We start from the raw sequence: 25,284 nt of genomic DNA, 5'->3' as shown, positions 1-25,284 counted from the left end.
ATATAGTTCCGTCTTTTTCCTCCTTTTCACATTTCCCAGCGCTCTGTGTTCCCCGCTGCAGTGCGGCTGGGACGGCATTGCTGGGGGGTGGGGGGAAGAGTGGGCAGCAGCAACAGCAAGTCCTATCCTCATGCCAGGGCGAGCAGGACCAGCTCGGGGGGAGGGGGGGCGGGAAACCTTGCACAGCCCCAGGCTGGCAGCCAGGGGAGGCAGGCAGGGCTGTGCCTGGGCATCCCCACGGCAGCCAAAACAATCCTCAGGGCAGCACCCAGGGGCTCTGCACCGTGACCCGGCCGTACAGCTCCAGATACCGCCACTGCTGCCAACAGCTATGATCCAGCTGCCCCCTCCAAAAACACTTCTTCCAGGGGGAAGAGGAGCAGGGTAGGGGCACAAGCGGGGCCTGACCTCCTCCATGCTCTCCCAGCACCCCACCACAGCCGAGGCTTGGGGGGGACTAGTGGAGGGCCGGTGGAGTGCTGCCAGGGTTCACCCTCCAGTGACACTAACCCTTTCCACAATGCATATAGCTCACAGGCTTGAGCCGACCAGCTGGCACTCAGGGGGCCTGATTCTATTATCTTAAACTCTCCTTTTTCCAACTTAACGATGGCATATCCGGACAATCGTTTACCTTCCACTATTCGTGATGACCCATCTATAAATAATACTTCTCCATATTATAGTTCTTCTTCTTCTAAGTCTGGCCTAATATGTGTCTGCTGTTCAATTGTTTGAAAACAATTGTGTAACAGTTCATTATCTTCTCCTGGGTACAAAAATTCAGCGGGATTAACTGCCCCAATAGTTTTTAAAGATAGTTTAGGGGATTCTATAAGTATTCCCTCATACTTTAATAATCGGCTATCTGTAAGCCATTTTTCTGCTTTTTATTGCAACACTCCTCTGATGTTATGTGGAGCATATAAGACAACTTCTCCATTAAAGGTAATACGATTTGTTTCTTCAAGTAATAAGGCAGCAGCAACAATGATTTGTAAGCAGCTCGGCCAACCCCTGCTCACAGCGTCTAACAGCTTTGATAGGTATGCCACCGGTTTCTTTTGTCCGACCCATTCCTGAGTTAATACTCCGAATGCTGTTCCTTCATGTGTGTTAACAAATAAATGGAATGGCCGCTTTAAATCTGGTAGGTTTAAAACCGGTGTTTGGCTTAGTTCCCTTTTGTGCAAGAAAGTTTAGGAATCGAATGCTTTCTTTTCTTACATCTTCCTTATTATTCCCTGCTATAAGCAGATCATCTACATATTGTAACAGTACATTTCCCGTTTGTACCTGGTATTCTTTTAAGAGCTCTTCCAGGGCCTGTCCAAACAAATTAGGGGACTCAGTGAACCCGTAAGGGAGCACGGTACATCTTAATTGCTGTTTACGGCCTGTTTCTATGTCTTCCCATTCAAAGGCAAAATAATCACAGCATTCTTCTGCCAGTGGACAGGCCCAAAAGGCATCCTTTAAATCAATCACACTATACCAGGAGTTATGAGGTTCTAACTTGCTTAGCAATGTGTATGGATTTGCTACTACAGGGAACCGGGTGATAGCTCTTTTGTTTATTTCCCTTAAATCATGTACGAGCCGATATTTCCCATTAGGTTTCTTTACAGGAAGAATGGGGGTGTTAAAGGGTGACATACAAGGCTCTAAGATTCCTTGTGCTAATAACCGATCAATTTCTGGTTTTAATCCTCTCCGTCCTTCTAGGGATATGGGATATTGCTTTACCCTCACAGGTATGTGGGGTTCAGAAATTTGGACTTTAATCGGTGGGATTTCCAGTCTACTAATTGTGTCCGGAGAGTACCAGACATCAGGGCTGATTTGTTTTTTATCCTCCACGGTCAAAGGATAAGCAGACACTAGCTCTTGATTCTTTACTTTAATTTCTGATTGCAATTCAACAATTAAATCTCATCCTAGCAGATTAAATTCTGCTTCAGGGACGAGCAAGAGTTCACCCATTCCGAATTTATTTTCAGTTTCAAATAATACATTTTTGATTTTGTTTACTTTAAATGGTTCTCCTTTTGCCCCAATCACTTGTACTTTTTCGGGGGAAATTTTACATCCCTCAGGTATTTGTTTAATAGTCGATTTTTCAGCCCCAGTGTCTACTAAAAAGGTGAACTCTAGTTTATGGGGACCTATTTTTAATTTTATCAAGGGCTCATGATGACTCCGGTCCCCCAAAATATAGAGCCCCTGACTCTCCTATTCCGCTTTCAAAATTTCCTCATCCCTGATCCTTTCTCTACAATTCTTCTTTACATGTCCCTTTTTTCCACAGTAAAAACAACACCTCTGTTCCTTCTTTACTACTACATTCCCTTGTTTCGTTCCAGCAGCAGTTTGTCTTTTACGATCCTCTCTGACCGCTGCTACCATCATTTTCACTTGCCGCTTGCTGCTCTCCTCCTCTCGCCTTACATAGACTTTCCGGGCTTCCCTCAATAATTCATCCAACCCTCTCACTTGCCAGTCTTCTAACTTTTCAATCTTCTTTCTGATATCCCCCCATGATTTTGCTACAAACTGAGTTTTGAGGAGTGCTTGCCCTTCGTCAGGATTTACCCCGAGATACAGCTGAAGGGCTTTCCTCAGTCGTTCTAACCACTCAGTAGGGCTCTCATTTTTCTTTTGCATTTCATTAAATGCTTTATTGATATTCTGGCCACGGGGTACTGCTTTTCTAATTCCCTGAATTACTATAGTTTTCAGGTCCTGCATATGAGTTCTATGCACTGGATCATGATTATCCCAATTAGGTCTTTGGAGTGGCCATTTTAATATTTGCTTTAGGTCCCTGGGCATGTTGAGCATCCCACAATCTCATTCCTGCTCGTCTAATCATGTCTCTTTCCTTGGTAGTAAATAATTGACCAAGGATAGATTGCATTTCATCCCAAGTATAAAGGTTTGATCCCAAAAGGAGGAGGGGGAGACTTTCGTTCCAACTCCGGTGGGGGAGTGGGTGCTCTGGGGACCTCTGGAGAGGCTGTGGGAGCAGGAGGGGAAATGTAAGGGGGGGTTAGAAGGGTTTCGTCTAACTCTTCCTTCTTTTTCTTTTGTTTAGCTTTTATTTCACTCAGCGGGTAAAGTCTAGTTCCCGGTCTTTTTAGCCACACTTCCGCATACTGACTTTCTTCCGGGTTAAGGGGTTTTTTATTATTAACCCAGAAATTTAATTGTTGTCTTATCCAATCTTCTTCTGGCCCGCAGACTAGCCAAAAGACATTTTCAGAAATCTTCTTCCCTCCCCATATCTTAGTACAGTATTCTATTATTTTCTGCTTATCTTTCCCTAGGGTTTCAGGGAAATATCTCCAATTGTCTAAGATATATGCCAGAGGGGTATTCTTAGGTACAGCAGGTACCCTTCCCATGGGTGTCGAAGGCTTGCTGCCCTTCGCCCCCATCTTCTGGATTATCCACAAACACACACTCACTTGCTCCCCTTGTTCCTGGCCCAGTCCCTCGCGGGAGATGGGAAACGCAGTACTTAAGGGTCCACACTCGCTTGGTTCAGTATATCGAACCTCTCATTTGTTATAATCCAGGATACCCAATCCCGCCCGAACGGATAACCCGCGAACCAATTTTCGCAATATACTTACGCGTCCCTGCGTCTTCGTCCGGACTCCCGTGCACAGAATTTTTATGGGATTTTACCGGTTTCCCCTTTGCTCATTATTCTAGAATTTAGGTTCGTCGGTAAGGTTGAGGTAGGCTGTCAGTCACGGGGCCGCGGATTGCCGCGGGGCGCCTCCCCGGAGGACTGAAGCTCACCGTTCCTTATCCGAGTCACGGCACCAAGATTGTCATAAATTGAGACCACAATGGATCATAAGCCAATTATAATTTTATTAATTGTGGCAAGTAGAATAAGAGCAAAGACAGCGCTGGACGACAGGGGAGTCTGCGCTCCGCCAACTGCCGTACTGATTAGTTTAAACAGTCCTTTTTTATACATTTTGCATCCGTGGCCGTAAAGTAGGAGAACTGCTCTGCGCATGCTTCAGTTACTGTGAGGGGTCTTTTTTCTGTCTTTCGGTGCTTGCTGAGTAAGAAGTTTTCCTTCTTTGTTTTATAATTGATCCCTCACTTAGATAGAGTTGTTTTTCTTCTCTTCGCCAGTCCCTTAGAACATCTTGTAGTCATCCTTGAGCAGTATCTCTCCTGTTTACACAAATGGTGTCTGGTATGTGAAGGCAATTGCAGTTATCTTATCTCACATGAGTGATGTCCTGCAGCTGTTCGCATAAGTACTTTCCTTTCTTTTGTCGCTTAACCTTTACATTGAGCTTAACATAAATTTTAATAAACAATACCCTAATTCATAGTTTCTTACAGAAGTGATAAATTCTTTAATACCTGTTTAATTAATTCTCCATATACTAATACTTTTCCCTTGCTATTGAGTAAACCTCTTCCCACGCCTTTCCAAAAGTTTCTACCACTTCAGAGGCATACCTTGAATCAACATAAAATGTTCATTTTTTCCTTCTTACAGTTGTAAGGTTCTGTTTAAAGCATATAATTTGCATATCTGGGCTGACCAGATATTTGGTAATTGCCCTGCTTCTTTTGTCTCTTGACTCATTCCTTCAATAATTGCATAGCCATTATGCCTTTTGTCTTGAATTACTCTCAAGGCCTGTATGTAAAGGTATTTCTTTCAATTCAAGTCACACTGATACTCAGTTATATCTTTACAATTGTGTTCAAAGTTTTCACATTTCATGTCTCCCTTCCATAGGGAAGTGGATGGATTAAGGCATGGGCTGGTAGTCAAGATTAAAGTTGAGGTTTTTCTAAAAGTCTTTTTTTAAAACATTGTCCTTTATATCAATATTCTAGAATGGGTTTAGTCACCTTTCAGCTTTTCGAGTTAAAATAGTTTTCACTTATTGGAAGGTATTTATTACTAATATCCCTCTGAATGTTAGTTTTCTGCTTTCCTCTACTAAGAGGGCAGTGGCAGCTTTTGCCTGTACACATTCTGGCCATCCCCTCAATAGGGGATCCAGAAATTTGGATATATATGTGCTATTGGTTGTCATTCACCCCCCCCCCCCCCATTCTTGAGTTAACACTCCCTTATCTACCGTGACAAAACAAGTGGTTTACCTAAGGATGACAGTGCTAACACAGGAGTGGTGATTACACTTTATTTTAATTCCTGGATTAGCTTTTCTTCACCTTCTGTACAAGTTAAAACATTTGGTTCTTCAGTTAGCAATTTTGAATCTAACCCATTTGTTTTCTGTGCGTAAAAGTTTACCCACAGAGGGCCATAGTCAGTTAATCACAAACATTTTCTTAATTCCTTTTTGTTTGTTTGTTTGCAAGAAGGGCAATTCTACTGAAAGGAAAAAAAAAATTGAACCAAAATGGCGTCAGAAACCACAGGGTAAAACTAAGGACATTACTCCCCCCCCCCCCCCCCCGCTATCAGGGTGACCTGGGTTGGGGCTTGTTTGGGTTTTGGCTCGTTTGGGCATGTCGGGACATGTTGGGGTTTGTTTCAGTATGGTTGGGGTTTGTATCGAATGGAACTGCTCAGGTGTGCTGGGATTTTCCACTCTCCTTCCCCACACTATTGATGTGCAGATGTGCTGGAATTTTCCGCTCTCCTCCCGTCTCTATATAAACCCTCCCCGCCGGGGCCTCGGGGTCGCCTCCTATATCTCCTGCGTGAGGTATGAGACGGCCCGGAGCTCCGAAATAAAGCCACCTCGTGCGTTTGCAGCAAGCTGGTCTCTCGTCTTCCTTGGGGTGATCGCCGTCCGGTACTCAGAGCGAAAGTTCCGAATAGGGAAGCTTTCACTACAACTCCCTTTATTCTCTCTGGATTCATTCTGTGTTTCCCTTCATAAATAAAATGTCCAAAATATCTAAATTCCTTTTTGACAGATTGCAATTTGGATTTTGACACTTCTTGCTCTCCTAAAAAGTTTAATAACAACAACAAAAAATCTGGGGCTTCTTTTACCACATTGTTTTCTTTGCCCGAAATTAAAAGGTCATCAATATACTGAAGTAAAATAACATCAGAAGAAGGACTATCAGATTTATTTGTTCTTACATTCTTTCTTAATCTTAATAACATCAGTTTAAACATAAGGAAAGAAAATCTCTCTCCTTTAATTCCTGAGAGTGTTATTTGTTGATTTGATAACTTTGCCCCTCAGGGTATAAAGTTTAATGAGATTCTGGCAGCTACCAAGAGGATCACCTCTTCTTCCTGGGATCCCACCTTTAGATTTATCAAGGGCTCCCAATGGCACTTCTAGTTAGGAAACTCCAGACCTCCCCATTCAGTAATGACACCACCTTTTCTTTTTCCTTTGACTTGGGGCATTCTCTCTCAAAGTGCCCCGCTTCCCCACACTTAAAACATCCTGCTGGGGAGGAAACAATCTACATTGCCTGTCCAGGCTGTCCTTTACCTTCCCCCAACACTTCTTCCCCTGGCTCCTTTCGTGTCTCTTTCTTTGTTCCATTCACTACACTCCCATCTTCCTTCACATTCCAATCACACATATCAAATTTCCAACCATTATCTGACAAACCCTATCCATTCACTCAACTTCCATAATCAGCACCGTGGATTCGAACTCCGCACTCACTTCGTACCTGTTGTACGTCTCAAGCACACACACGCACACAGAAAGTCTCTCAGAATGCCCCAACCATCCAGGTAATACTTAATAGTCAATTTTCTTACCTTGGTCTGTGCACAGAGTTTCCTGGTCGATATGATCGTACCTACTATTCCTATCCTTCCCCCCTGTGGTTCACTGGATCTGCCTTCAAAACTTGGTCTCAGGATCCGGTCGGTCTCCTCTTGAACCCCTGTCGATGATCCACGAGACTATTGAAATCAACGAGACGCGTCTTCCCGCCCTTCAGTGACAGAGGTCCCCTGGGGAAGCCGACTTAGGATCCCAGACGAGCCCCCATCTGTAAGAAACAAAACAAGTTTTCTCTTGAAAAACTTACGTCAGACTCTGCAGTGAAGCACTTTTATTAAGTATTCTTGCAAGAGCGGATGGCCTATCTAGTAGGCACACTAGCTACAATAGGTACAATAGATACAATATTCGGGTTTTTATTCCCTATCCCAGGCACAAAGACCCTCCCTTGTTTCCCCATTGATTAGGTACTCCAAGATTTACAACTTCCCCAGGCGTCTGCAATCCCCTCAGGGGATGTCTGATTCTTGTATCTTATCACCCATACCCCCACAGTCTTAAGATTTAAGACTCATCAGTCATCTGATTAACACTACAAGGAAATAGATAATGGGAGAAATTCTTTGTCTTTGGCTCTATTCCTGCAAAAACAACATTAACATTTCTTACAGGACAGACCCCACACTGTAGCAGTGGGAAGTGTGAGGAGGCCTCCCCCTGAGAAGAAGCACTGGCAATGTCTATCTGTAATGAACTGACTGTAATCCCTCCTCCCCCATTCCCCTGTGCCACTTCCTCCCGGGAAGAAGGAGGAGTGGGGGGAGGTTTGATTTGATTTGATTTCTTATCTCCCTGTTTTGTTTTCATTGTTCATTAATAAATCAAACCATTTCTCCCCAAGTTGAGTCTGTTCTGCTCATGCCGCTAATTGCTGAGCAATCTCCCTGTCCTTAGGTTGACACACAAACCTCTTGTTATATTTCACTCTCCCCTGTCCAGTTTAGAGGGGGGTGTGATAGAACAACTTGGTGGGCATCTAGCACCCAGTCAGGGCTAAACCACCACAACCTGCTAGAAAGCAGCTCTGCAGAGTGGGACCTGGGAGTCCTGGTTGATAATAATCTAAACATGAGGCAACAGTTTACCCTTGTGGCCAAGAAGGCCAATGGCATCCTGGGGGGCATTAAGAAGTGTGGCCAGAAAATTGGTGGAGATTATACTCCACCTCTACTCTGCCCTAGTAAAGTGACATCTGGAGTACTGTGTCCAGTTCTGGGCTCCATAGTTCAAGAGAGACAGGGAACTTCTCGAGAGAGTCCAGCACAGAGCTACCAAGATGATTATGGGACTGGGACATCTCTCATGAGGAAAGGCTGCGAGATCTGGAGTTTCTTTTCCTGTCGAAGAGAAGACTGAGAAGGGACCTTATGAAAGCTTATAAGTATCTAAAGGGCAGATGTTGAGAGGCTGGGGCTAGTCTTTTTTCTGTAGTGCCCAGAGACAGGATAAGGAGTAACAGTCACAAGCTGGAACACAAGAAATTCCACTTAAACACAAGGAAGTACTTTACCGTGAGAGTGACAGAGCACCCAGGAAGGTTGTGGAGTCTCCTCTGGATGTTTTCAAAACCTGCCTGGACACGTTCCTGTGCAATCTGATCTAGATGGACCTGCTTTAGTAGGGGGGTTGGACTAGATGTTCTTTAGAGGTCCCTTCCAACCCCTACCATTCTGTGATTCTGTGACAAAACTAATTCCTTCTTTTGGAGGATGAAGCAACTTTTAAAACTACAGCAGGAGTTACTGAGCTGAGTAGGATTAATGCAGTTGAGTTTGTCATTTTATTTTTTTTTCTTGCCACCTGATCAGGGGGAGGAAGTGGATGGGACCTTCTACAAACAACTGAGAGCTGCCTCACAATCACAATCCTGGGTCCTCATGGGGGGCTTCAACCACCCTGATATTTGATGGCAAAGTCACTCAGCCAAGCATGCACAGTTCCTGCAGTGTGTTGATGCCAACTTCCTGTCACAGGTGGTTGAGGAGCCAACAAGGAGAAGTGTGCTGCTGGACCTTGTGCTAACAAATAAAGAAGGTCTGGTTGGGGATGTGAAGGCTGGAGGCAGGATTGGCTGCAGTGACCATGAGATGATGGAGTTCAAGATCCTGTGTGGAAGAAGCAGGGCAGCAAACAGGATTGTGACCCTGGACTTCAGGCAAGCTGACTTTGGACTCTTCAAAGACCTGCTTGGAAGAATCTCATGGAATAGGATTGTAGGTGGTAGGAGTGCCCAAGAGAGCTGGTCAATCTTCAAGCACCACTTCCTCCAAGCCAAAAATCATTGTGACCTCATGATTCGTAGGTAGATAGGTAAGTTTAGGTTATGGAAGCTTGCTTATTAAAACTTAAAATATTAGTTAAAAAAATCACACATATAGTTTTATGAAATTGCTAGTCTTGTAAGCCCACAAGCAGAGCTATTAGAAAGACACAGCTATTTCTTGTAACATAACTATTGCTTCGCTCTGATAATTTCAAGGCTGGTATGTACCTAAACAAAGTTACTATTGCTTAGCACTGGTAGTTTCTAGGCTACTATGTATCTAAACAAATTATTATTGCAAAACTATTATGTTAGTTCTACACTTGAACATTTGGACACTGATAATTACAAGGCCTGCCTAGCCATAAACGAAACTGTAATATGAAATGACAAATGTTTTAGGCCAGTTTTCATCCTGTCCAAGGACTCAGGAGTAAAGATACATCACAAGGAAAGTTTGGATCTTAATCCAACAGCGATCCCTAATGACCACTGAAGGAAGCAAGAGGACACCGAAAGAAACAAGACAGAGGCGTAACTGGGGTGGACCAAGACGGGACTATGAGTGGGCTCTTTCCTGGAAATGTAATGAATATTTATGTTTGTTGTAAATATAAACTGAAAATCCAAAGGCTGAAGTGGGCACGTTTGGTGGAGAAATCCCCTGTGTTCGCCAGCGCTGCAATAAAGAATACCTGCTTAATAGTCACATCGGCTATTGAGTCCTGACTGGCTTCTTCATGGCATCACCCACAAATAGAAAATTAGGAAAAGGAGGCAAGAGACCTTCATGGATGAAAAAGGAACTACTGAATCTACTCAAGGAAATGAGAGAAATCTATGGAAGGTGGAAAAAGGGCCTGCTCGATTCGGAAGAGTATAGGAACATCACTAGAGTATGCAGGGACCTATACCTGGGCCATGATGACTGCAAAGTGGGCAGGCTCTGACAATGTTTACAGCTTCAGCTGTGTTAGGTTAAATTGCTTATGATGAAACATTTCATGAGCACTACGAGCCTGTTGGAAAATGTTGTTAGGAGGCATAATATGCACAGGGCTTACTAATCTGTCTGCCTCATCATTGCCTTTTCCCAATCCTTCTGGAATCTGATGACTGCAAATGTGTATCACACAGTACTCGTGCTGTCTTCCTTTTACAGCTGTCCTAAGCTGTATAAACAAATCATCGTCAATGCGGCGAACCACACCTACAACATAAAGAGAGTCAGATACCACATTCGAAGGCACATCATATCACTGCTGAAAAGCCCAACATACAGTTGCTAGTTCTAAGGTCTGTAGTGGATCATCTTTTGTTCCTTCAATTATGTGATGATTCCAATTGTCCTGATTACCCTTTTTCCACACACAGAGGGCTCGTTTAGAAGCCTTTCCGGCATCGGTAAATACCGTTAAACCTTCCACAGGTCGATTGGACAGCTTCGGTCGTTTGACCCATTCACATCGTCCTAAAACTTGCCACAAGGGGCCGCTAGGTCCCTTCGTATGCACTTTACATAGCCTAATAGAGCTTCTTGTAATGCCACTGAATGTCTGTAACACCACTCTAGGTGTTCTGTCGTTACCGCAATTCCAATGTCACTGGGTTCTGTTCCTGCAATATCGACGATTCTTTGCCGACCTTTACGAATCAATTCTGCTAGTGCTTCCATTCGGGTCTGTATACTAGTTTTTGGTCTCACAGCAGGGAACACCCACTCCAGAATGATAATGTTCTCTTGCTTTTGCTGTTTGTCAATGGCACAGGAAGATCCTTTTCCTGTACTGTTTTCCCCTTTTTCTTTTTGCCATTGACAAACCACAGCAAAAGGATGCATGGAATGATTACAGAGAAGTAAAGAAAGAGGCACGTCAGCCAGTCGCCGGCTGACAGCTCTGTTAGCCACCTTATGAGCCAATCGTTGTAAAATGCACTGGAGCGAGGAAGGTACAACAACAGACTGTGAAGCGTCAATTCCATGCAAAAGTGACAAAAGAGGGACAATATCAGCATTAGTAATACTCACAATATTGCGAACCCACTGCAAGTTTCCCAGTAATGTTTGTAACTCAGTGGGGGTGGATAAATTGATATCCAGCTCAATTTTATGAGGTTGTATAAGTGAATCAGTAATTTTCCAGCCCACAGAGATGTACGTTGTACCTTCTCAGGGGCAACTGTCAGTCCCTTTTCCTTGAGCCTTATAGTTATGTTACGCCTTCATCTGAAAATTGTGTTTGTTTACAAAACAGAATATCATCCATGTAATGATAAATGATAACATCAGACCAAAGAGGGTGCCAGACCCCATGCCACATATAGTTGACACAGAGTAGGAGAATTTTTCATTCCTTGGGGTAACACTACCCATTCAAAACACTGATTAGGTTCTGCCTTATTGGTAGAAGGTAAAGTAAAAGCAAAATGCTGACAATCCTGTTTAGGAAATGGAATAATAAAAAACCCAATCTTTTAAATAAATTATCAAAATGTGTCAATTTCATGGTAACATAGCAGGGGAAAAGAGACCTGGCTCCCATGGCTTGCATCTGATCATTGATTTTTCGCAGGTCATGTAAAAGACACCATTTTCCCGATTTTTTTTGAATCACAAAAATAGGTGTATTCCACAGGCTGAGGGACGTATATGCCCATTAGTCAGTTGTTCGGCTACCAATGCTTTGGCATGTTACAGCTTCTCTTGTGTTAACGCCCACTGCTCTACCCAAACAGGTTCATCAGAGAGCCAAGTTAATGATAGTATGGACAACTGCTCGGCAGTGGCAGACACTAAAAATGTTGTCTGTCTGTGGTAATGATAGCTCTCATCTGATCAAGTACGTCACGACCAAGTAACATTTGTAAATTTCCAGGCAATGTCATAACACGCACAAACACAGAAACAACAGGCTCATATTCCAGTTTGATAACCACTGGCAACATACTCATCTTGTCCGTTTCCCGATTTACGACATATGGAAGCGGCATGTGTATCACTGACAACGATCACTCCATACCGTGGCTCGGTGTTGATTTCTTATATGCCCAGTCTGCCCACACGGAAAACAGACTAATTTCTCAGTATTACTCCCTTTTCTCTTTTGTCCTGTCTTAGGTCATGTATTTAAAGCAGCTGCAAGGACTTGCATTTGTGTCTCTACAGCGCTTTTCACAGCTTCAGCAACATATGCAGCTTGATTTGATTGTTCTGCTCGTGCCACACAAGCTAACATCTCATCTACTGTTGCACCCTGGGGCAAAGTTACCAACAAATGTCTTGTAGTGGAATTGGCATTTTCAAAGGCTAATAAATGCAACATTCTTTCAGATTCATCACTACTTATAGCAATCTGAGCTTGGAGTGCCTCTACAAGCCGATCAATAAAATGGGAGAATGATTCACTTAAGCCTTGTTTAACACTAGTAAATGCTGGCTCCTTTCGTGTTCCTGGGACACTATAAAAAGCATCTTGAGCAAAACGGGCAGGTACCTGGTATATTTCAGCTGGAAACTGTAATTGTTGATTTAGGCTAGAGAATATCCCACTAGAGAATATGTGAGCATGTCAGCAGTTACTGCATAAAGTGGATCACCAATGTTTCAGGGTCTTTGTGCCTCTATTACTGCATGCCTACACCAGTCTTGTTCCCACATTATAAATTGAGAGGGAGTTAAAAGCAGTCTGGCAAGATTTCTACAGTCAAAAGCACAATTGAGGTCAGCTTGAAAAATCCAGCCGAGCATTTGGCAAGCAGGCTCAGAGTTAAGATCATACTCTGTAACCACTCGTCTAGCCTGTTGTAACAGTTTCCAGTCTTGTACCTCCCATCTCGCTGCATTTTGTGTCGTATCAATGGTAACAGGACAAGCTATCATTGAGGTGATTTGCCACTCGCCTTCTAAAATAGCATCACGTACAATCCCAGACCAGCACTGACCCACTCGCGATGGATTTATGATGATGGGTGGTGGGGTCAGGAGCAGGGGTGCAGAAGGTTCAAACTTCTCAAGTTTCTGATTTTCCAAGATTTCTTTTGCAGAAGAGTACATCTTTTGAGACAAACTCCGTTCAGTAGTAGACTGTTACAGATAATGGCTCAAGGGCAACAACAGACTGTGCAGCAGATTTTGATTCAGAAACAGTTTCCAATCATTCTAATTTATCTAATACCTCTTATAGGAGCTTTTCAGTTCTCTTTTCAGTTTTCTTTGTTTTTGGCATAGGGGGCTCGCTATTATGTCCACTGATACAAGTAGACTGATGTGAACAAATAGGAGATGTTTTATCAACAAGCATCAGACTTTTATAATTAGCAGCAAAGCTAGTGTGTTTACACTACTTCTAATTGGTCCTTTCTCTAAAAGCCACCTGTGCTTTTCTGCGATAAGCCTTGCGGTTTCACATACTGCTTCAGCCTCTGCCTTGCTCAAGCTTGTTATCATGTAGGCATTTTTTCTTCTTCTTTTCTCACAGTCGAGAACGACTCAAAGACAATCCGCACATTAGTTCTCAAAGCATGGATTGTTCACTGTTCACAGGTGTCAAAGCATGGGTTGTTCACTGTTACCAAGTCGTGTCCTCTATTAGATAGAAATTCCTCCACACTCTTCCAAAGGCTGACCTGAAAAAGTTTTCACATATACCCAACCTCCTGGTTCAAACAGGTGAACTGGTTTGTCCAGTCCTCTTGTCCTAGTTTCTATCTTTCTATCTTATTAATTTGATCCAACTGTTTGCCTAAAGCTATCATATATTTCTGTAAAAATCCCTCTCCCGTTTGATGTAAATCTTCCCCTTTTACTGAGACAGTCTTCCATATAGTATTTTGAATGGGCTCAATCCCTCCTTGACTTAACTCTAATTCTGAGTAACACCAAAAGAAGTACCTGATACCAATATAAATTGGTTTCTTGACATTTTTTTTCTATCTGTTGCTTTATTAAGTGATTCATCTTTTCTATCTGTCCACTGGCTTGTTGCCAATATAGGGTATGTAACTGTCATTGAATCTTCAATGACTTACTAACTTGCTGCACTACTTGTGCACAAAAATGTGTACTTCTATCAGATGATATCACTGCAGATATTCCAAATCGAGGTATTATTTCATTCAACGACGTCTTGACAACTTCTCTGGCCTTGTTGGTTCTACAAGGGAATGCCTCTGGCCAATCTGAAAAAGTATCCGTTAATACAGAATAATCAATTTGCCATTGTTGTCCTGGAATATTTCCTTTTCCAATTGTTCCTATCTTAATTCTGTTTGCCGTACAAGGATTATTTCGTAGACAAATTTTGCACTGTTGTGTGACTTGTTTAATTGTTGTATACAAGTTTTGTCCCACCATCTTACCATTCAAATATTTATAGAGAGGATCAGCTCCCCAATGCATTTTCTTATGTTCTTCCACAATTGATTTCCATAATAGTCTACCCATTTTTTTTTCTTTCCCTTTTAAATCACTAATTAAGCGTTTATCTTCCTTAGAAAAATTTGACGATTCAAATGGTAAATTCAAAACTTTAGTGTCTGGGACTAAGGACAATGCCTTAATGTTGGCTTGTTCTGCTGCTTTTCTTGCCTCTAAGTCTACTAATTTGTTCCCAATTTCTTGATCAGTGTTACCTTTTTGATGTCCTTTGCAGTACATTACTGCAACTTTTTCTGGTAACTTCACAGCATCCAATAATTGTAGGATTTCTTCAGCATGTTTTATTTGTATACTTTGTGCTAAGTAGTCCTCGTTCTTTCCAAATAGCACCATGAGCATGTAACATGCCAAAGGCATATTTGGAGTCAGTCCGTATATTGATTTTTCTCCCTTTAGCTAATTCCAAAGTCCTTGTTAAGTCTATTATATCTACTTTTTGTGCTGAGATACCTGCAGTTAAAGCATTAGCTTCAATTACCTTTCATGTATTTGCTACCACATATCCTGCTTTGCAGTTTCCTTGCTTCAGAAAGCTGCTCCCATCATTGTACCATGATGTCTCAGCGTCTTTGAGAGGTTCTTCCTTTAAATCTGACTGAATTAAATATATAGTTTCTATTGTTTCCAGGCAGTCATGTGTCACTTGTTCCGAAGTTTCTCCATTGAGAAAAGATACTGGATTCACATTAGTTGTTACTATGTTAACATCACCCTGTTCCACCAATACAACCTGGTACTTTAAAAATCAAGAGTGGGAAAGCCAATTATTTCCTTTTTGCTCTAGGACAGCAGAAACAGTGTGAGACACTAACACAGTCATTTTCTGCCCTACAGTGAATTTTTTAGCCTCCTGAATATTTAAAACAATGGCCGCGACTGCTTGCAAACACCTAGGCCAACCTTTGCTTACTTCATCCAATTGTTGGGAGAAGTAGGCAACTGGTCTTCTTTAGGGCCCCAATTGATGAATGAGGACCCCCAAAGCTATTTCCTGCCTCTCATGTGAGAACAATCAAAATGGTTTTGAAACATCAGGGAGTCCTAAGGCCAGGGCTCTCATGAGCTCCTTTTTGAGCTGTTCAAAAGCTTATTTAGCTTCCTCAGTCCATATCAAGTTTGATGAGTTCCTGTTCAGCAACTGATTTCACTAAAAGTCCATATTTATATATCAACAACTGACACCAACCTGTCATTCCAAGATAGGTCCTGTGTCCTTTTACCATTCTGGGTCTGGGCATACAGCAGATAGCCGTTTTTCTGTGTGGTTCCAAGTTCTCTTTGCCTTCCTGAGATCTGAGGTAGGTCACCTGCGAATGTATCAGCTGGGTCTTCTGTTGGGAAACCCAGTACCCACTTGCCCCCATATAATTGAGTAAATTTATAGTCCATTGCATATAATACTCTCTAGTTTTTGTAGCAATCAATAATTAATCTACATATTTGTCAGGGTTTGACATGACAGCCTTTTCTGGTAAGGGGGAAGGGGCTGTAAAGATGGCTTCTGTAAGAAATTGCTCACAACTCTCCCCAGCTCTGAGGCAGACCCACTTCTGGGGCTGAGACAATTATATGCCTCCACAATCACTTTTTAAGAAGAAGCTGGAAGAGGAGGCTTCTTGTTGTTTCTTCTTTCTATTTCTTCCTTCTTCCATCTCTTCTTCTTTCTATGTCTGGTTGTGATGCAAGGAGTGGAAAGAATGAGAGAAACAACCATGTGGACTCCAAGGTCAGTGATGAGAGGAGTAGGTGTACTGGAGCAGAGACTCCCCTGCATTCTTTGGAAAGGACTGGTGGAGTTGAGATTTATTTTAATTTCTTTAAAGACTCCATATTAGCGGTAAAGACTCATTTTGCTAAAGCTGACCCCGGACCAGGGGCAGTGATTCACTTCATTAAAGGCCCCGAGCCAGGGACAGTGATTATGGCCGGAGGAGGCCGTGTGCCAAGGGAGGGACCCAATCACTTCACTACAGAACCCGAGCCAGGGGCAGTGATTTTCTTCTTTAGAAGTATGGCAAGAAGAGGCTGTGTCCCGAGGGAGGGATCCATTATCTGCAGAAACTGCAACCATGACAAAGAATCCACGCCAGAGATATTCACCAAGGACTGTGTCCCATGTGAGGGTCTCTGTATTGGCAGAAGCTGCAGCTACTGGGAAGAAACCACACCAGAGGAGTTCGTTAAGGAATGTGTCCCGAGGGAGGGATCCCGTGTTGGAGCAGGCGAAGAATGCCAGGAGTCGTCCTCATCTGAGCAGAAAGAAGTGGCAGAGACCATCTGTGAGAGACTGACCACATCCCCCATTCCCTGCACCCCTGAGCCGTTGAGGGGGGAGGAGGTAGAGATATCGGGAGCAGTGAGCTGGGCCCAGGAAGAAAGGAGGGATGAGGGAGGGAGATCTTAAAGTGCTGATTGTAATTTTCTCATCGTCCTACTCCCTTTTTGCTTCTATTACATTCTGTTTCTTGTAGAATAAACTTTCCTACTTTACTAAGTCGAGTACTGGAGTCTCTTTTGCCCAGAACCATAATTGGCAGCGAGCCCTCCCTGCCCTTGTCTTAATCCACAACAACCTTGCTTATCTTTTTACTCCCATTTTGCTGGGGCCTCGGCCATCCTAAGGAGGGTGGGGGTGAATGTGGGGCACCGAGCAAGAGACTGTTATGGTGCTTCTTTGCTAGCAGGGCCAACCCACAACAATATTGTAGCAAGGTCCCCTTTTATGATGGGGGATCCCAAGTCTCGAGTTCCTAGGCCAATTGTTTTCCAAAAATTGTGGGACTATTTTTAAATCCCTGAGGTAACACTGTCTAAGTTAACTGGATTTTTCTGCCAGTGTCTGGGTTCTCCCATTCAAAGGCAAACAATTTTTTACTTTCTTCTGCCAGTTCTAAGCAGAAAAAGATGCCCTTTAGGTCCAATACAGTAAACCATATTTGGTTATCTTTTAATTTGATTAATAAGGTATATGGATTTGCCACTCCTGGATGTAGGTCTTCAACAGTTTTGTTTGTTGCTTCCCTCAATGAGGCTTGAATAACTGGAGCCATTTTGCTATGAGTTCTCATAGCAGTAGGAGTGCGAGGTAGCCTATATCTTACTTCTCCTGCCTCCTCATGCTTTCCTCTGTTAGACCCACAGGTGTGGCATCTGGTGGCATTACACAATTTTCAATTACATGCTTGTTGTGATTTTGCCCAGCTAGCAATAAGCACCACGACTGTCTCTTGCTCACTCCCCAGCATCTGCCCCCACCCTCATTAGGAAGGTGGAGACCCCAGCGAGATGGGAGGAAAAAAGGTAATCAAGGATGCTGTGGATTGAGACAAGGGTAGAGAGGACTCACTGCCAATTACGGTTCTGGTCAAAACAGACTCCACTACTCGACTTAGGGAGGAAAGGAAGGAAAGTTTATTCTACTACCTACAAGAAACAGAACAAAAAACAAAAACAGAGCAGGATGCTGAGAAAAATACAACCAGTGCTTTAAGATCTCCCTCTCCCATCCCTCCTCTGCTCTGATATGGGATCCTTCCCAAGGGACACAGTCCTTAATGAATATCTTTGGCGTGGATTCTTATCAATAGTTACAGCTTCTGCAAATACAGGAGAATTCTGCAAATTCTTCCAGTGGCCTAATATACATCCCAAGGGTCTTTTCTTTAGAATGTCTCCACTTTATTGTCCTCTCATCTTAAAAGAATATTAACCAAAGCATAACACATTTCATCAGCCTTCTTAAAGCCCCATGCCACCAGAGTGCACAGTAGTATCTAGCAACCCTGTGCACACTACTTCTGCGCAGATATCAGTTTTGTGACTTACAAGTAGTTTCCCCAGACCAGTCCTTAAAACAAAAAAAGAAAATAATGCCTTTTTCCTTGATGGGTATGTCTGTTCCCGTGGTGAGGCGTCCCCCAGTGTTCTCTCATTGAGGTGAAGACTCCCTCCAGGAAAACCCCTGGGGGTACCCAAAAGAGTCCTTTTCTCAAATGGTCCTGTAGCTGAGCAGAGACAGTCCCATCTGGGGTGCCAACTGATTCAAAGCCAGAGCTTCCAAACCTCCTTGCTTTCTAACTCTCCTCACTAAGAGTGGGAGGTTATATGCAGCTGGGTAAGAATTCCGGAATAAGTACTCAATAATAACAAAGTTGTTATCAAGCAGATATTCTTTATTGCAGCACTGGATGCATGGGGGATATCTCCACCAAACATGCATAAAGTTAAACAACAACCTCATATTTATTCCCCAAAAGTTACACAATTTCAAAAGCGATTATGATATTCCCTCCCCAACAGTCACAAATCATGCCATAATTTCAGTGATTTTAGTTTCTTCAGATTGCCACTTCCACAGTGCCCTACTGCCATCCATTGTCCATTTAACATCCTTGATTTTCACTTAGGTGGTCGTTTACTTCATCTAGTGGTCTTTCTTCATCTTCCTCAGTGTGTTTGCCAAATGACCCTTCATGGTCTGATTCCTCTACCATAGCAAGACGACCTTTAGCAATGCATGTGATGTTTCGCAAACTATAAAACAGGTGGTTAATATAATAACTATTGTTATTTTTAGTTTTTCTGCAACTATTCATTTATGTTTCATACAATCACATTATACCCTTATTTATCTTTAGTTTCCTTTTAACTATTGATCTATATCTTCCTTGGTTTTCCTATAAATATTCATTTATGTTTTACAGTATACACTCATTTAGCAGCACTCCTTTCTTTGTTCCTTCAGTGAGTAGTGAGCTCCATAACAATAGCTCAGTTAGCTATAAGTGTCAATCCCTCTGCTGTCTTGGACTTACAGAGATCATTCTACATTAAATTAATAATAGATAGGAAGGTATTGCATATTAAAACTGGAAAATATACATGTAAAACACATAAAATGTGTTACCTTTCTCTTAGTACTGCTTTAAAAATGAGTTGTTTTTACTGATTACATAAACCAAGTGATCTTTCAGTGACAAGCCATTCATGGTCTATTTTCAGTTATAGACTTGCCTATGCACTGAAAGCACACAGTGATCTGGAGTTCATTGAGCAGAATGAATCAATAAGCTGAAAAAAGTGTATTCCCACTCCCTCTATTTTTTTCCTTTTTTAAAAACTAATGTTTTTTTAAACTAATGTCAAGTACAGAACCAAATAATGCAGGTTATGGGGTTTGTACCCTCACCCCATCAGTCTTAGAACCAACTGGAGTCTGAACCTCAGTTCTTGTTTTTTTCTCTAAGCAAGAATCTGTCTTCAGATATTTCTTGTGATCCTGAACATTTCAGATGTTAAGATGTCAATTTCTGGAATTGTGTAGTAAGTTAAAATAGTCAAAATAAAATAATTCAACTCTTTCTTCTGTGATTCTGAGACTCTCCTATGCTATTAAAGAATGCAAGGATGGAGTTGGTTTTGGCAAAATCATTATGGTTTTATAATCTGTTGGCTTTTTCTTTATAGAAGTACATAACTTCCAAACCTTGTAAAAAAATGTGACTTTCTGGGATATTGTGTGAATTTCTATACTGGAACAAATGTTTCAGATGTTATAGTATCTGAATCAGTAGTGGGCAACTTTATGCAGTTGCCAGTCAGTACTGAACAGAGCTCTATGAAGAATAGGAATGTCAGGGAAGTGTATGGAATATTTAATAAGAAAACAGTATAATACTGTTGTGTTTCAAGCCCAGCTGGCAATGAAGCATCGTTCAGCCACTCACTCATCCCCCCTCCCCATGCCTCCCATAGGATGGGGAGGGGAATCAGAAAAGAAAATTAAAAATTGTGGGTTAAGAACAAGTATAATAACTAAAATATAATGATAGTAAGAAGAACAAAGTATAATAATAGTAATTAAGAGAAAAAAAATCCCAAAAGACAAGTGTTGTACAATACAATTGCTCACCACCCACTGAACGATGCCTAAGCAGCGATCCACCCCTCCTGGCTAACCCCCCTCCAGTTTATATACTATGCATGAGGTCCTATGGTATGGAATAGCCCTTTGACTAGTTCAAGTCATCTGTCCTGGCCATGTTCCCTCCCAGCTTCTTTTACACACAATGGCCTCCTCCTTCCAAGTCCACTCACTGGTGGGGCAGGGTGAGACACAGAAATGGCCTTGATGCTTGCAAATACTGTTCAGCAATAACCAAAATGTCCCTGTGTTGTCAACATTCTCATCAGCATAAACCCAAAACATAGTCCCGTACCAGCTACTAGAAAGAAAATTAACTCTATCCCAGTCAAAATCAGGGCAAATAATAATAATAATAATAATAATAATAATAATAATAAAGAAGCTGAAATTATTTTGGTTTGGTCATGGTTTTAGAATCACCTATTCCTTCTTTTCTTCTGTATTTAGTCACCATCAAAAGGTGACTCGATCTGTGCTTTGAAGTCTGCTTGTTTTACTTTACAGACATGTGCGAGTGCACACATTTTGTTTATAAGATCTTGAAATTTAAGGCATATTTTGATGAATTCCCCTCTATTATGCTTAGGTTGTATATTGTAGGCAATTGTCATTTTTATACTGCTTGACATCACCAATCCTGGATACTTAGTAGGGACAGGACTCCTTTAGCCATTGCAGACCTCTGAAAAACTCTTAAATAACCGACTCTCACATTTACTTGTCACATTAAAAAATATTTATACTCAGTCCATGTGTAAGTCCAGGACTGGTGAGTGACTTAAAGTTCAATATCCTCCAAAAACCTAGATATTGTATAATAATACCTTTATACTACAGGAGAACTGTTAATTTGTGGTGGTTTAGCCGGGTATCCACCAAGTCATAAAATCACTCCCCATCCTAAACTGGACAGGAGAGAGAGAGAAATACAACAAATGGCTTATGAGTTGAGATAAGGACGGAGAGATCACACAGCAATTAGTGTCACAGGCAAAACAGACTCAACTTAGGGAGAAAAAGGTTTGATTTATTAAAAAAACAATACAAGCAGGGAGATAAGAAATAAAACTGTCTTAAAAACACCTCCCCCCACCCCTCCTTCTTCCTTGAACTCCCCTTCCTTCCCCCCCAGCGACACAGGGGATGGGGAATGGGGGTTGCAGTCAGTTTGTTACAGATGGACTTTGCTGCTGCTTCTTCTCAGGGGAAGGCCTTCTCACACTTCCCACTGCTACACTTTGAGGTCCCTCCCACAGGACACAGTCCCCCATGAACTTCTCCAGCAGGGGTCCTTCCCATGGGCTGCAGCTCCTCAGGAACTGCTCCAGCATGGGGCCTCACATGAGGGCAGCTCCTCATACCCTGCCCCAATGTGGGTCATCCACGGGGAGAACAGTCCTTCAGGGACAGACTTCTGTGCAAGTCCCTCAAAGGATAACAAGTCTTGACAGCAAACTTGCTCTGGCGTGGGATCCTCTCTCCCCACAGACTCCGAGGTCCTGCCAGGAACTTGCTCCAGGGTGGACTTTCCACAGAGTCACAGCCTCCCTCAGGCATCCACTTACTCCAGCGTGGGGTCCTCCACAAGCTGTGAGTGGATCTCTGCTTCCCGGTGGTCCTCCATGTACTGCAGGGGGACAACCTGCTTCACCATGGTCCTCACCTCAGGTCACAGGGGAGTCATTCTTCCAGACCCTAAGCACCCTCCTCCCCCTCCTCCACTGACCTTGTTGTCTGCAGAGATGTTTTCACATTCTCCTTCCCTGTTGCTGCTGCAGTTTTGCAACTGTGCAACAACTTCTTCTCCTTCTCATATATGTTATTCACAGAGGCGTTACTTCCATCACTAATTTTCTAGGCGTGGGTCAGCTTCGAATTGACTAGCTCTAACACTATGCGCTACAGGGGAAGCTTCTGGCAAATCTTTGTTTAAAGAAGTCATCCCTGTAGCCCCCGGCTACAAAAAAACCTGATCCAAGCAAAACCACTACTTTCTTCTCAAATATATAAAATATCACAGAATCACAGAATCTCAAGGGCTGGAAGGGACCATCCCCTGTCCCTCCTTTCTTCCCAGGCCCAGCTCACTGCTCCCGATATCTCTACTTCCTTCCCCATCAACAGCTCAGGGCGGCAGGGAATAGGGGATGTGGTCAGTCTCTCACAGGTGGGCTCTGCCGCTTCTCTCTTCTCAGATGAGGACAATGCCTTGCATTCTTCCCTTGCTCTGACACGGGATCCCTCCCTCGGACACAGTCCTTAATGAACTCCTCTGCTGTGGTTTCTTCCCAGCAGCTGTGGCTTCTGCTGATACAGGGTCCCTCACATGGGACACAGTCCTTAGTGAATATCTCTGGTGTGGGTTCTTCACCACGGTTCCTTTGAGGGATGGAGCAGAGAGATCTTAAAGTGTTGGTTGCAATTTTCTCATCGTCCTATTCCCTTTTTGCTTTTATTCTATTCTGTTTCTTGTAGGTAGTAGAATAAACTTTCCTAGTTTCAAACCATGACAAAGAAGTGTAGACGTGGCATTTAAGGACGTGGCTAATTGGTGGACTAGTTGTATTGGGTCTGGAGTGGTGGTGATTTTCCACAGCAGCCCTTGTAGTGCTGTGCCTTCTGTTGGTAGCTAAAAATGTGTCTTTATAGAACATCAATATATTGACTACCTGTCATGGTTTGAAAAGATAGTCTTTTTTGGTAAGGGGGAAGGGGGTCCTGTAAGTAGTTGCTCGAAACTCTCCCCAGCTCTGAGCCAGACCCACTTCTGGGACTGAGCCAATTAGACGCCTCCACGATCACTTTTTTAAGAAGAAGCCGGAAGGGGAGGTTTCTTCCTCCATCTTCTTTCTTTCTTCTGCCCCTTCTTCTTTCTTCTGGCTGGTGGTGGTGCAAGGAGTAGGAACAGTGACAGAAACAACAATGCAGACTCCAAGGTCAGTGAGGAAAGATAGGAGGAAGTGTGCTGGAGCAGAGACTCCCCTGCATTCTACGGAGAGGACTGGTGAAGCTGAGATTTATTTTCACTTCTTTAAAGACTCCATATTAGCGTTAGATACTCATTTTACTAAAGCTGACCCTGGACCAGGGGCAGAGATTCACTTCATTAAAGGCCCCAATCCAGGGACAGTGACTATGGTCGGAGGAGATCGTGTCCCGAGGGAGGGACCCAATCACTTCACTACAGACCCCGAGCCAGGGGAAGTGATTTTCTTCTTTAAAACTATGGCCAGAAGAGGCCATGTCCCAAGGAAGGGACCCAATGTCCACAGCTGTAACTATGGGAAGGAATCCATGACAAAAGAAGCTCATTAAACTTATGCCCAGAAGTGGCCATGTCCCAAGGGAGGGACCCTATAACTGCAGAAACTGCAACTGTGGCAAAGAATCCACGCCAGAGATATTCACCAAGGACTGCGTCCCATATGAGGGACCCTGTATCTACAGAAGCCGCAGCTACTGGGAAGAATCCACACCAGAGAAGTTCATTAAGGACTGTGTCTCGGGGGAGTAACCCCATGTTGGAGCAGGGGAAGAATGCCAGGAGTTGTCCTCATCTGAGGAGAGAGAAGCGGCAGAGTCCCTCTGTGAGAGACTGACCACATCCCCCATTCCCTTCCCCCCTGAGTCGTTGAGGGGGGAGGAGGTAGAGATATTGAGAGCAGTGAGCTGGGCCCGGGAAGAAAGGAGGGATGGGGGAGGGAGATCTTAAAGTGCTGATTGTAATTTTCTCATCATCCTACTTCCTTTTTGCTGTTTCTGTTTCTTGTAGAATAAACTTTCCTACTTTCCTAAGTCGAGTACTGGAGTCTGTTTTTCCCGGAATTGTAATTGGCAGCGAGCTCTCCCTGCCCTTGTCTTAATCCACAACAACCTTGCTTATCTTTTTCCTCCCATTTCGCTGGGGCCTCCTAAGGAGGGTGAGGGTAAATGGGGGCACCAAGTGAGAGACTGTTGTGGTGCTGCTGTGGTAGCTGGATCAAACCACGACACTACTGCTCATGCAACATCAGGGCTGTCCCTCCAGCATTTCTTTCCCCTACTTCACCAGTAGCTGTGGGTGGGCAGGATCTTGGGAGGGGCCATGGCCAGGACAGCTGATCCAGGCTGACCAAGGAGATATTCCATACCATATGATGTAAGTTCAGCTATATAAACTCAGGAAGAGGAACAGGAAGGGGGGTTGTGATTCATTTTGGCCTTTCAAAGCAACCATTACTCATACTGAAGCCCTGCTTCTTGGGAAGTGGTCAGACATTGCTGCTGACAGGAAGTAGAGAGTAACAGCTTTATTTGTTTTGCTTTGCTTCTCACATGTGTGGCTTTTGCTATTTCCTTATTAAACTGCTTTTATCTCAACCCATGAGACTCACATTTTCTCCCCTCTCTGGCTTGCTGACGAGGGGGATGATAGAGCAGTATGGTGGGTACCTGGCATCCAGCCAGGGTCAAACCACCACAACTTGGCAGTGTTAGGTTTGCCTTTGGACTCAATGATCTTAAAGGTCTTTCCAATCTAAACAATTCTATGATTCTATGAAAACATTGAACAACAATATTTTTGTTTAAGTGATACCAGTGCTTTGTGGAAGATTTCAAAGTGCTGGGAAGAGGAACTGTTGGCCTTCCAGAGACTCTACTTGGTTTTCAGTTCAATATTATTGTAGTTTTGTCTCTTTCCCATGCAGATGTTAAAAGGTTGTGTGACCTTAGGAGGTGCTTAGCTTTTGGAAAAACTGTAATACAACCAGTCCTCTACTGTAGAGACACCTCTCCATGACATCCATTAAACTGTATTCATGAAACTCTAAGTCTACTAAGAGATTTTAAAATTGAGATGAGCTACCTAGCTTATATGACTCACTTGTCTTCTGCAAAAATC

General features: G+C 43.1%; 1 pseudogene; it reads left to right on the top strand.

Annotated features, from left to right (window-relative positions):
- Positions 1 to 25,284, top strand: part of LOC133628509 (homer protein homolog 1-like) — a 175,229-nt pseudogene that overhangs the window by 40,412 nt on the left and 109,533 nt on the right.

This window comes from Colius striatus, chromosome W (assembly GCF_028858725.1).
Source record: "Colius striatus isolate bColStr4 chromosome W, bColStr4.1.hap1, whole genome shotgun sequence".
Classification (NCBI taxonomy): domain Eukaryota; kingdom Metazoa; phylum Chordata; class Aves; order Coliiformes; family Coliidae; genus Colius; species Colius striatus.
This window is presented reverse-complemented; position numbering and strand designations above follow the sequence as displayed.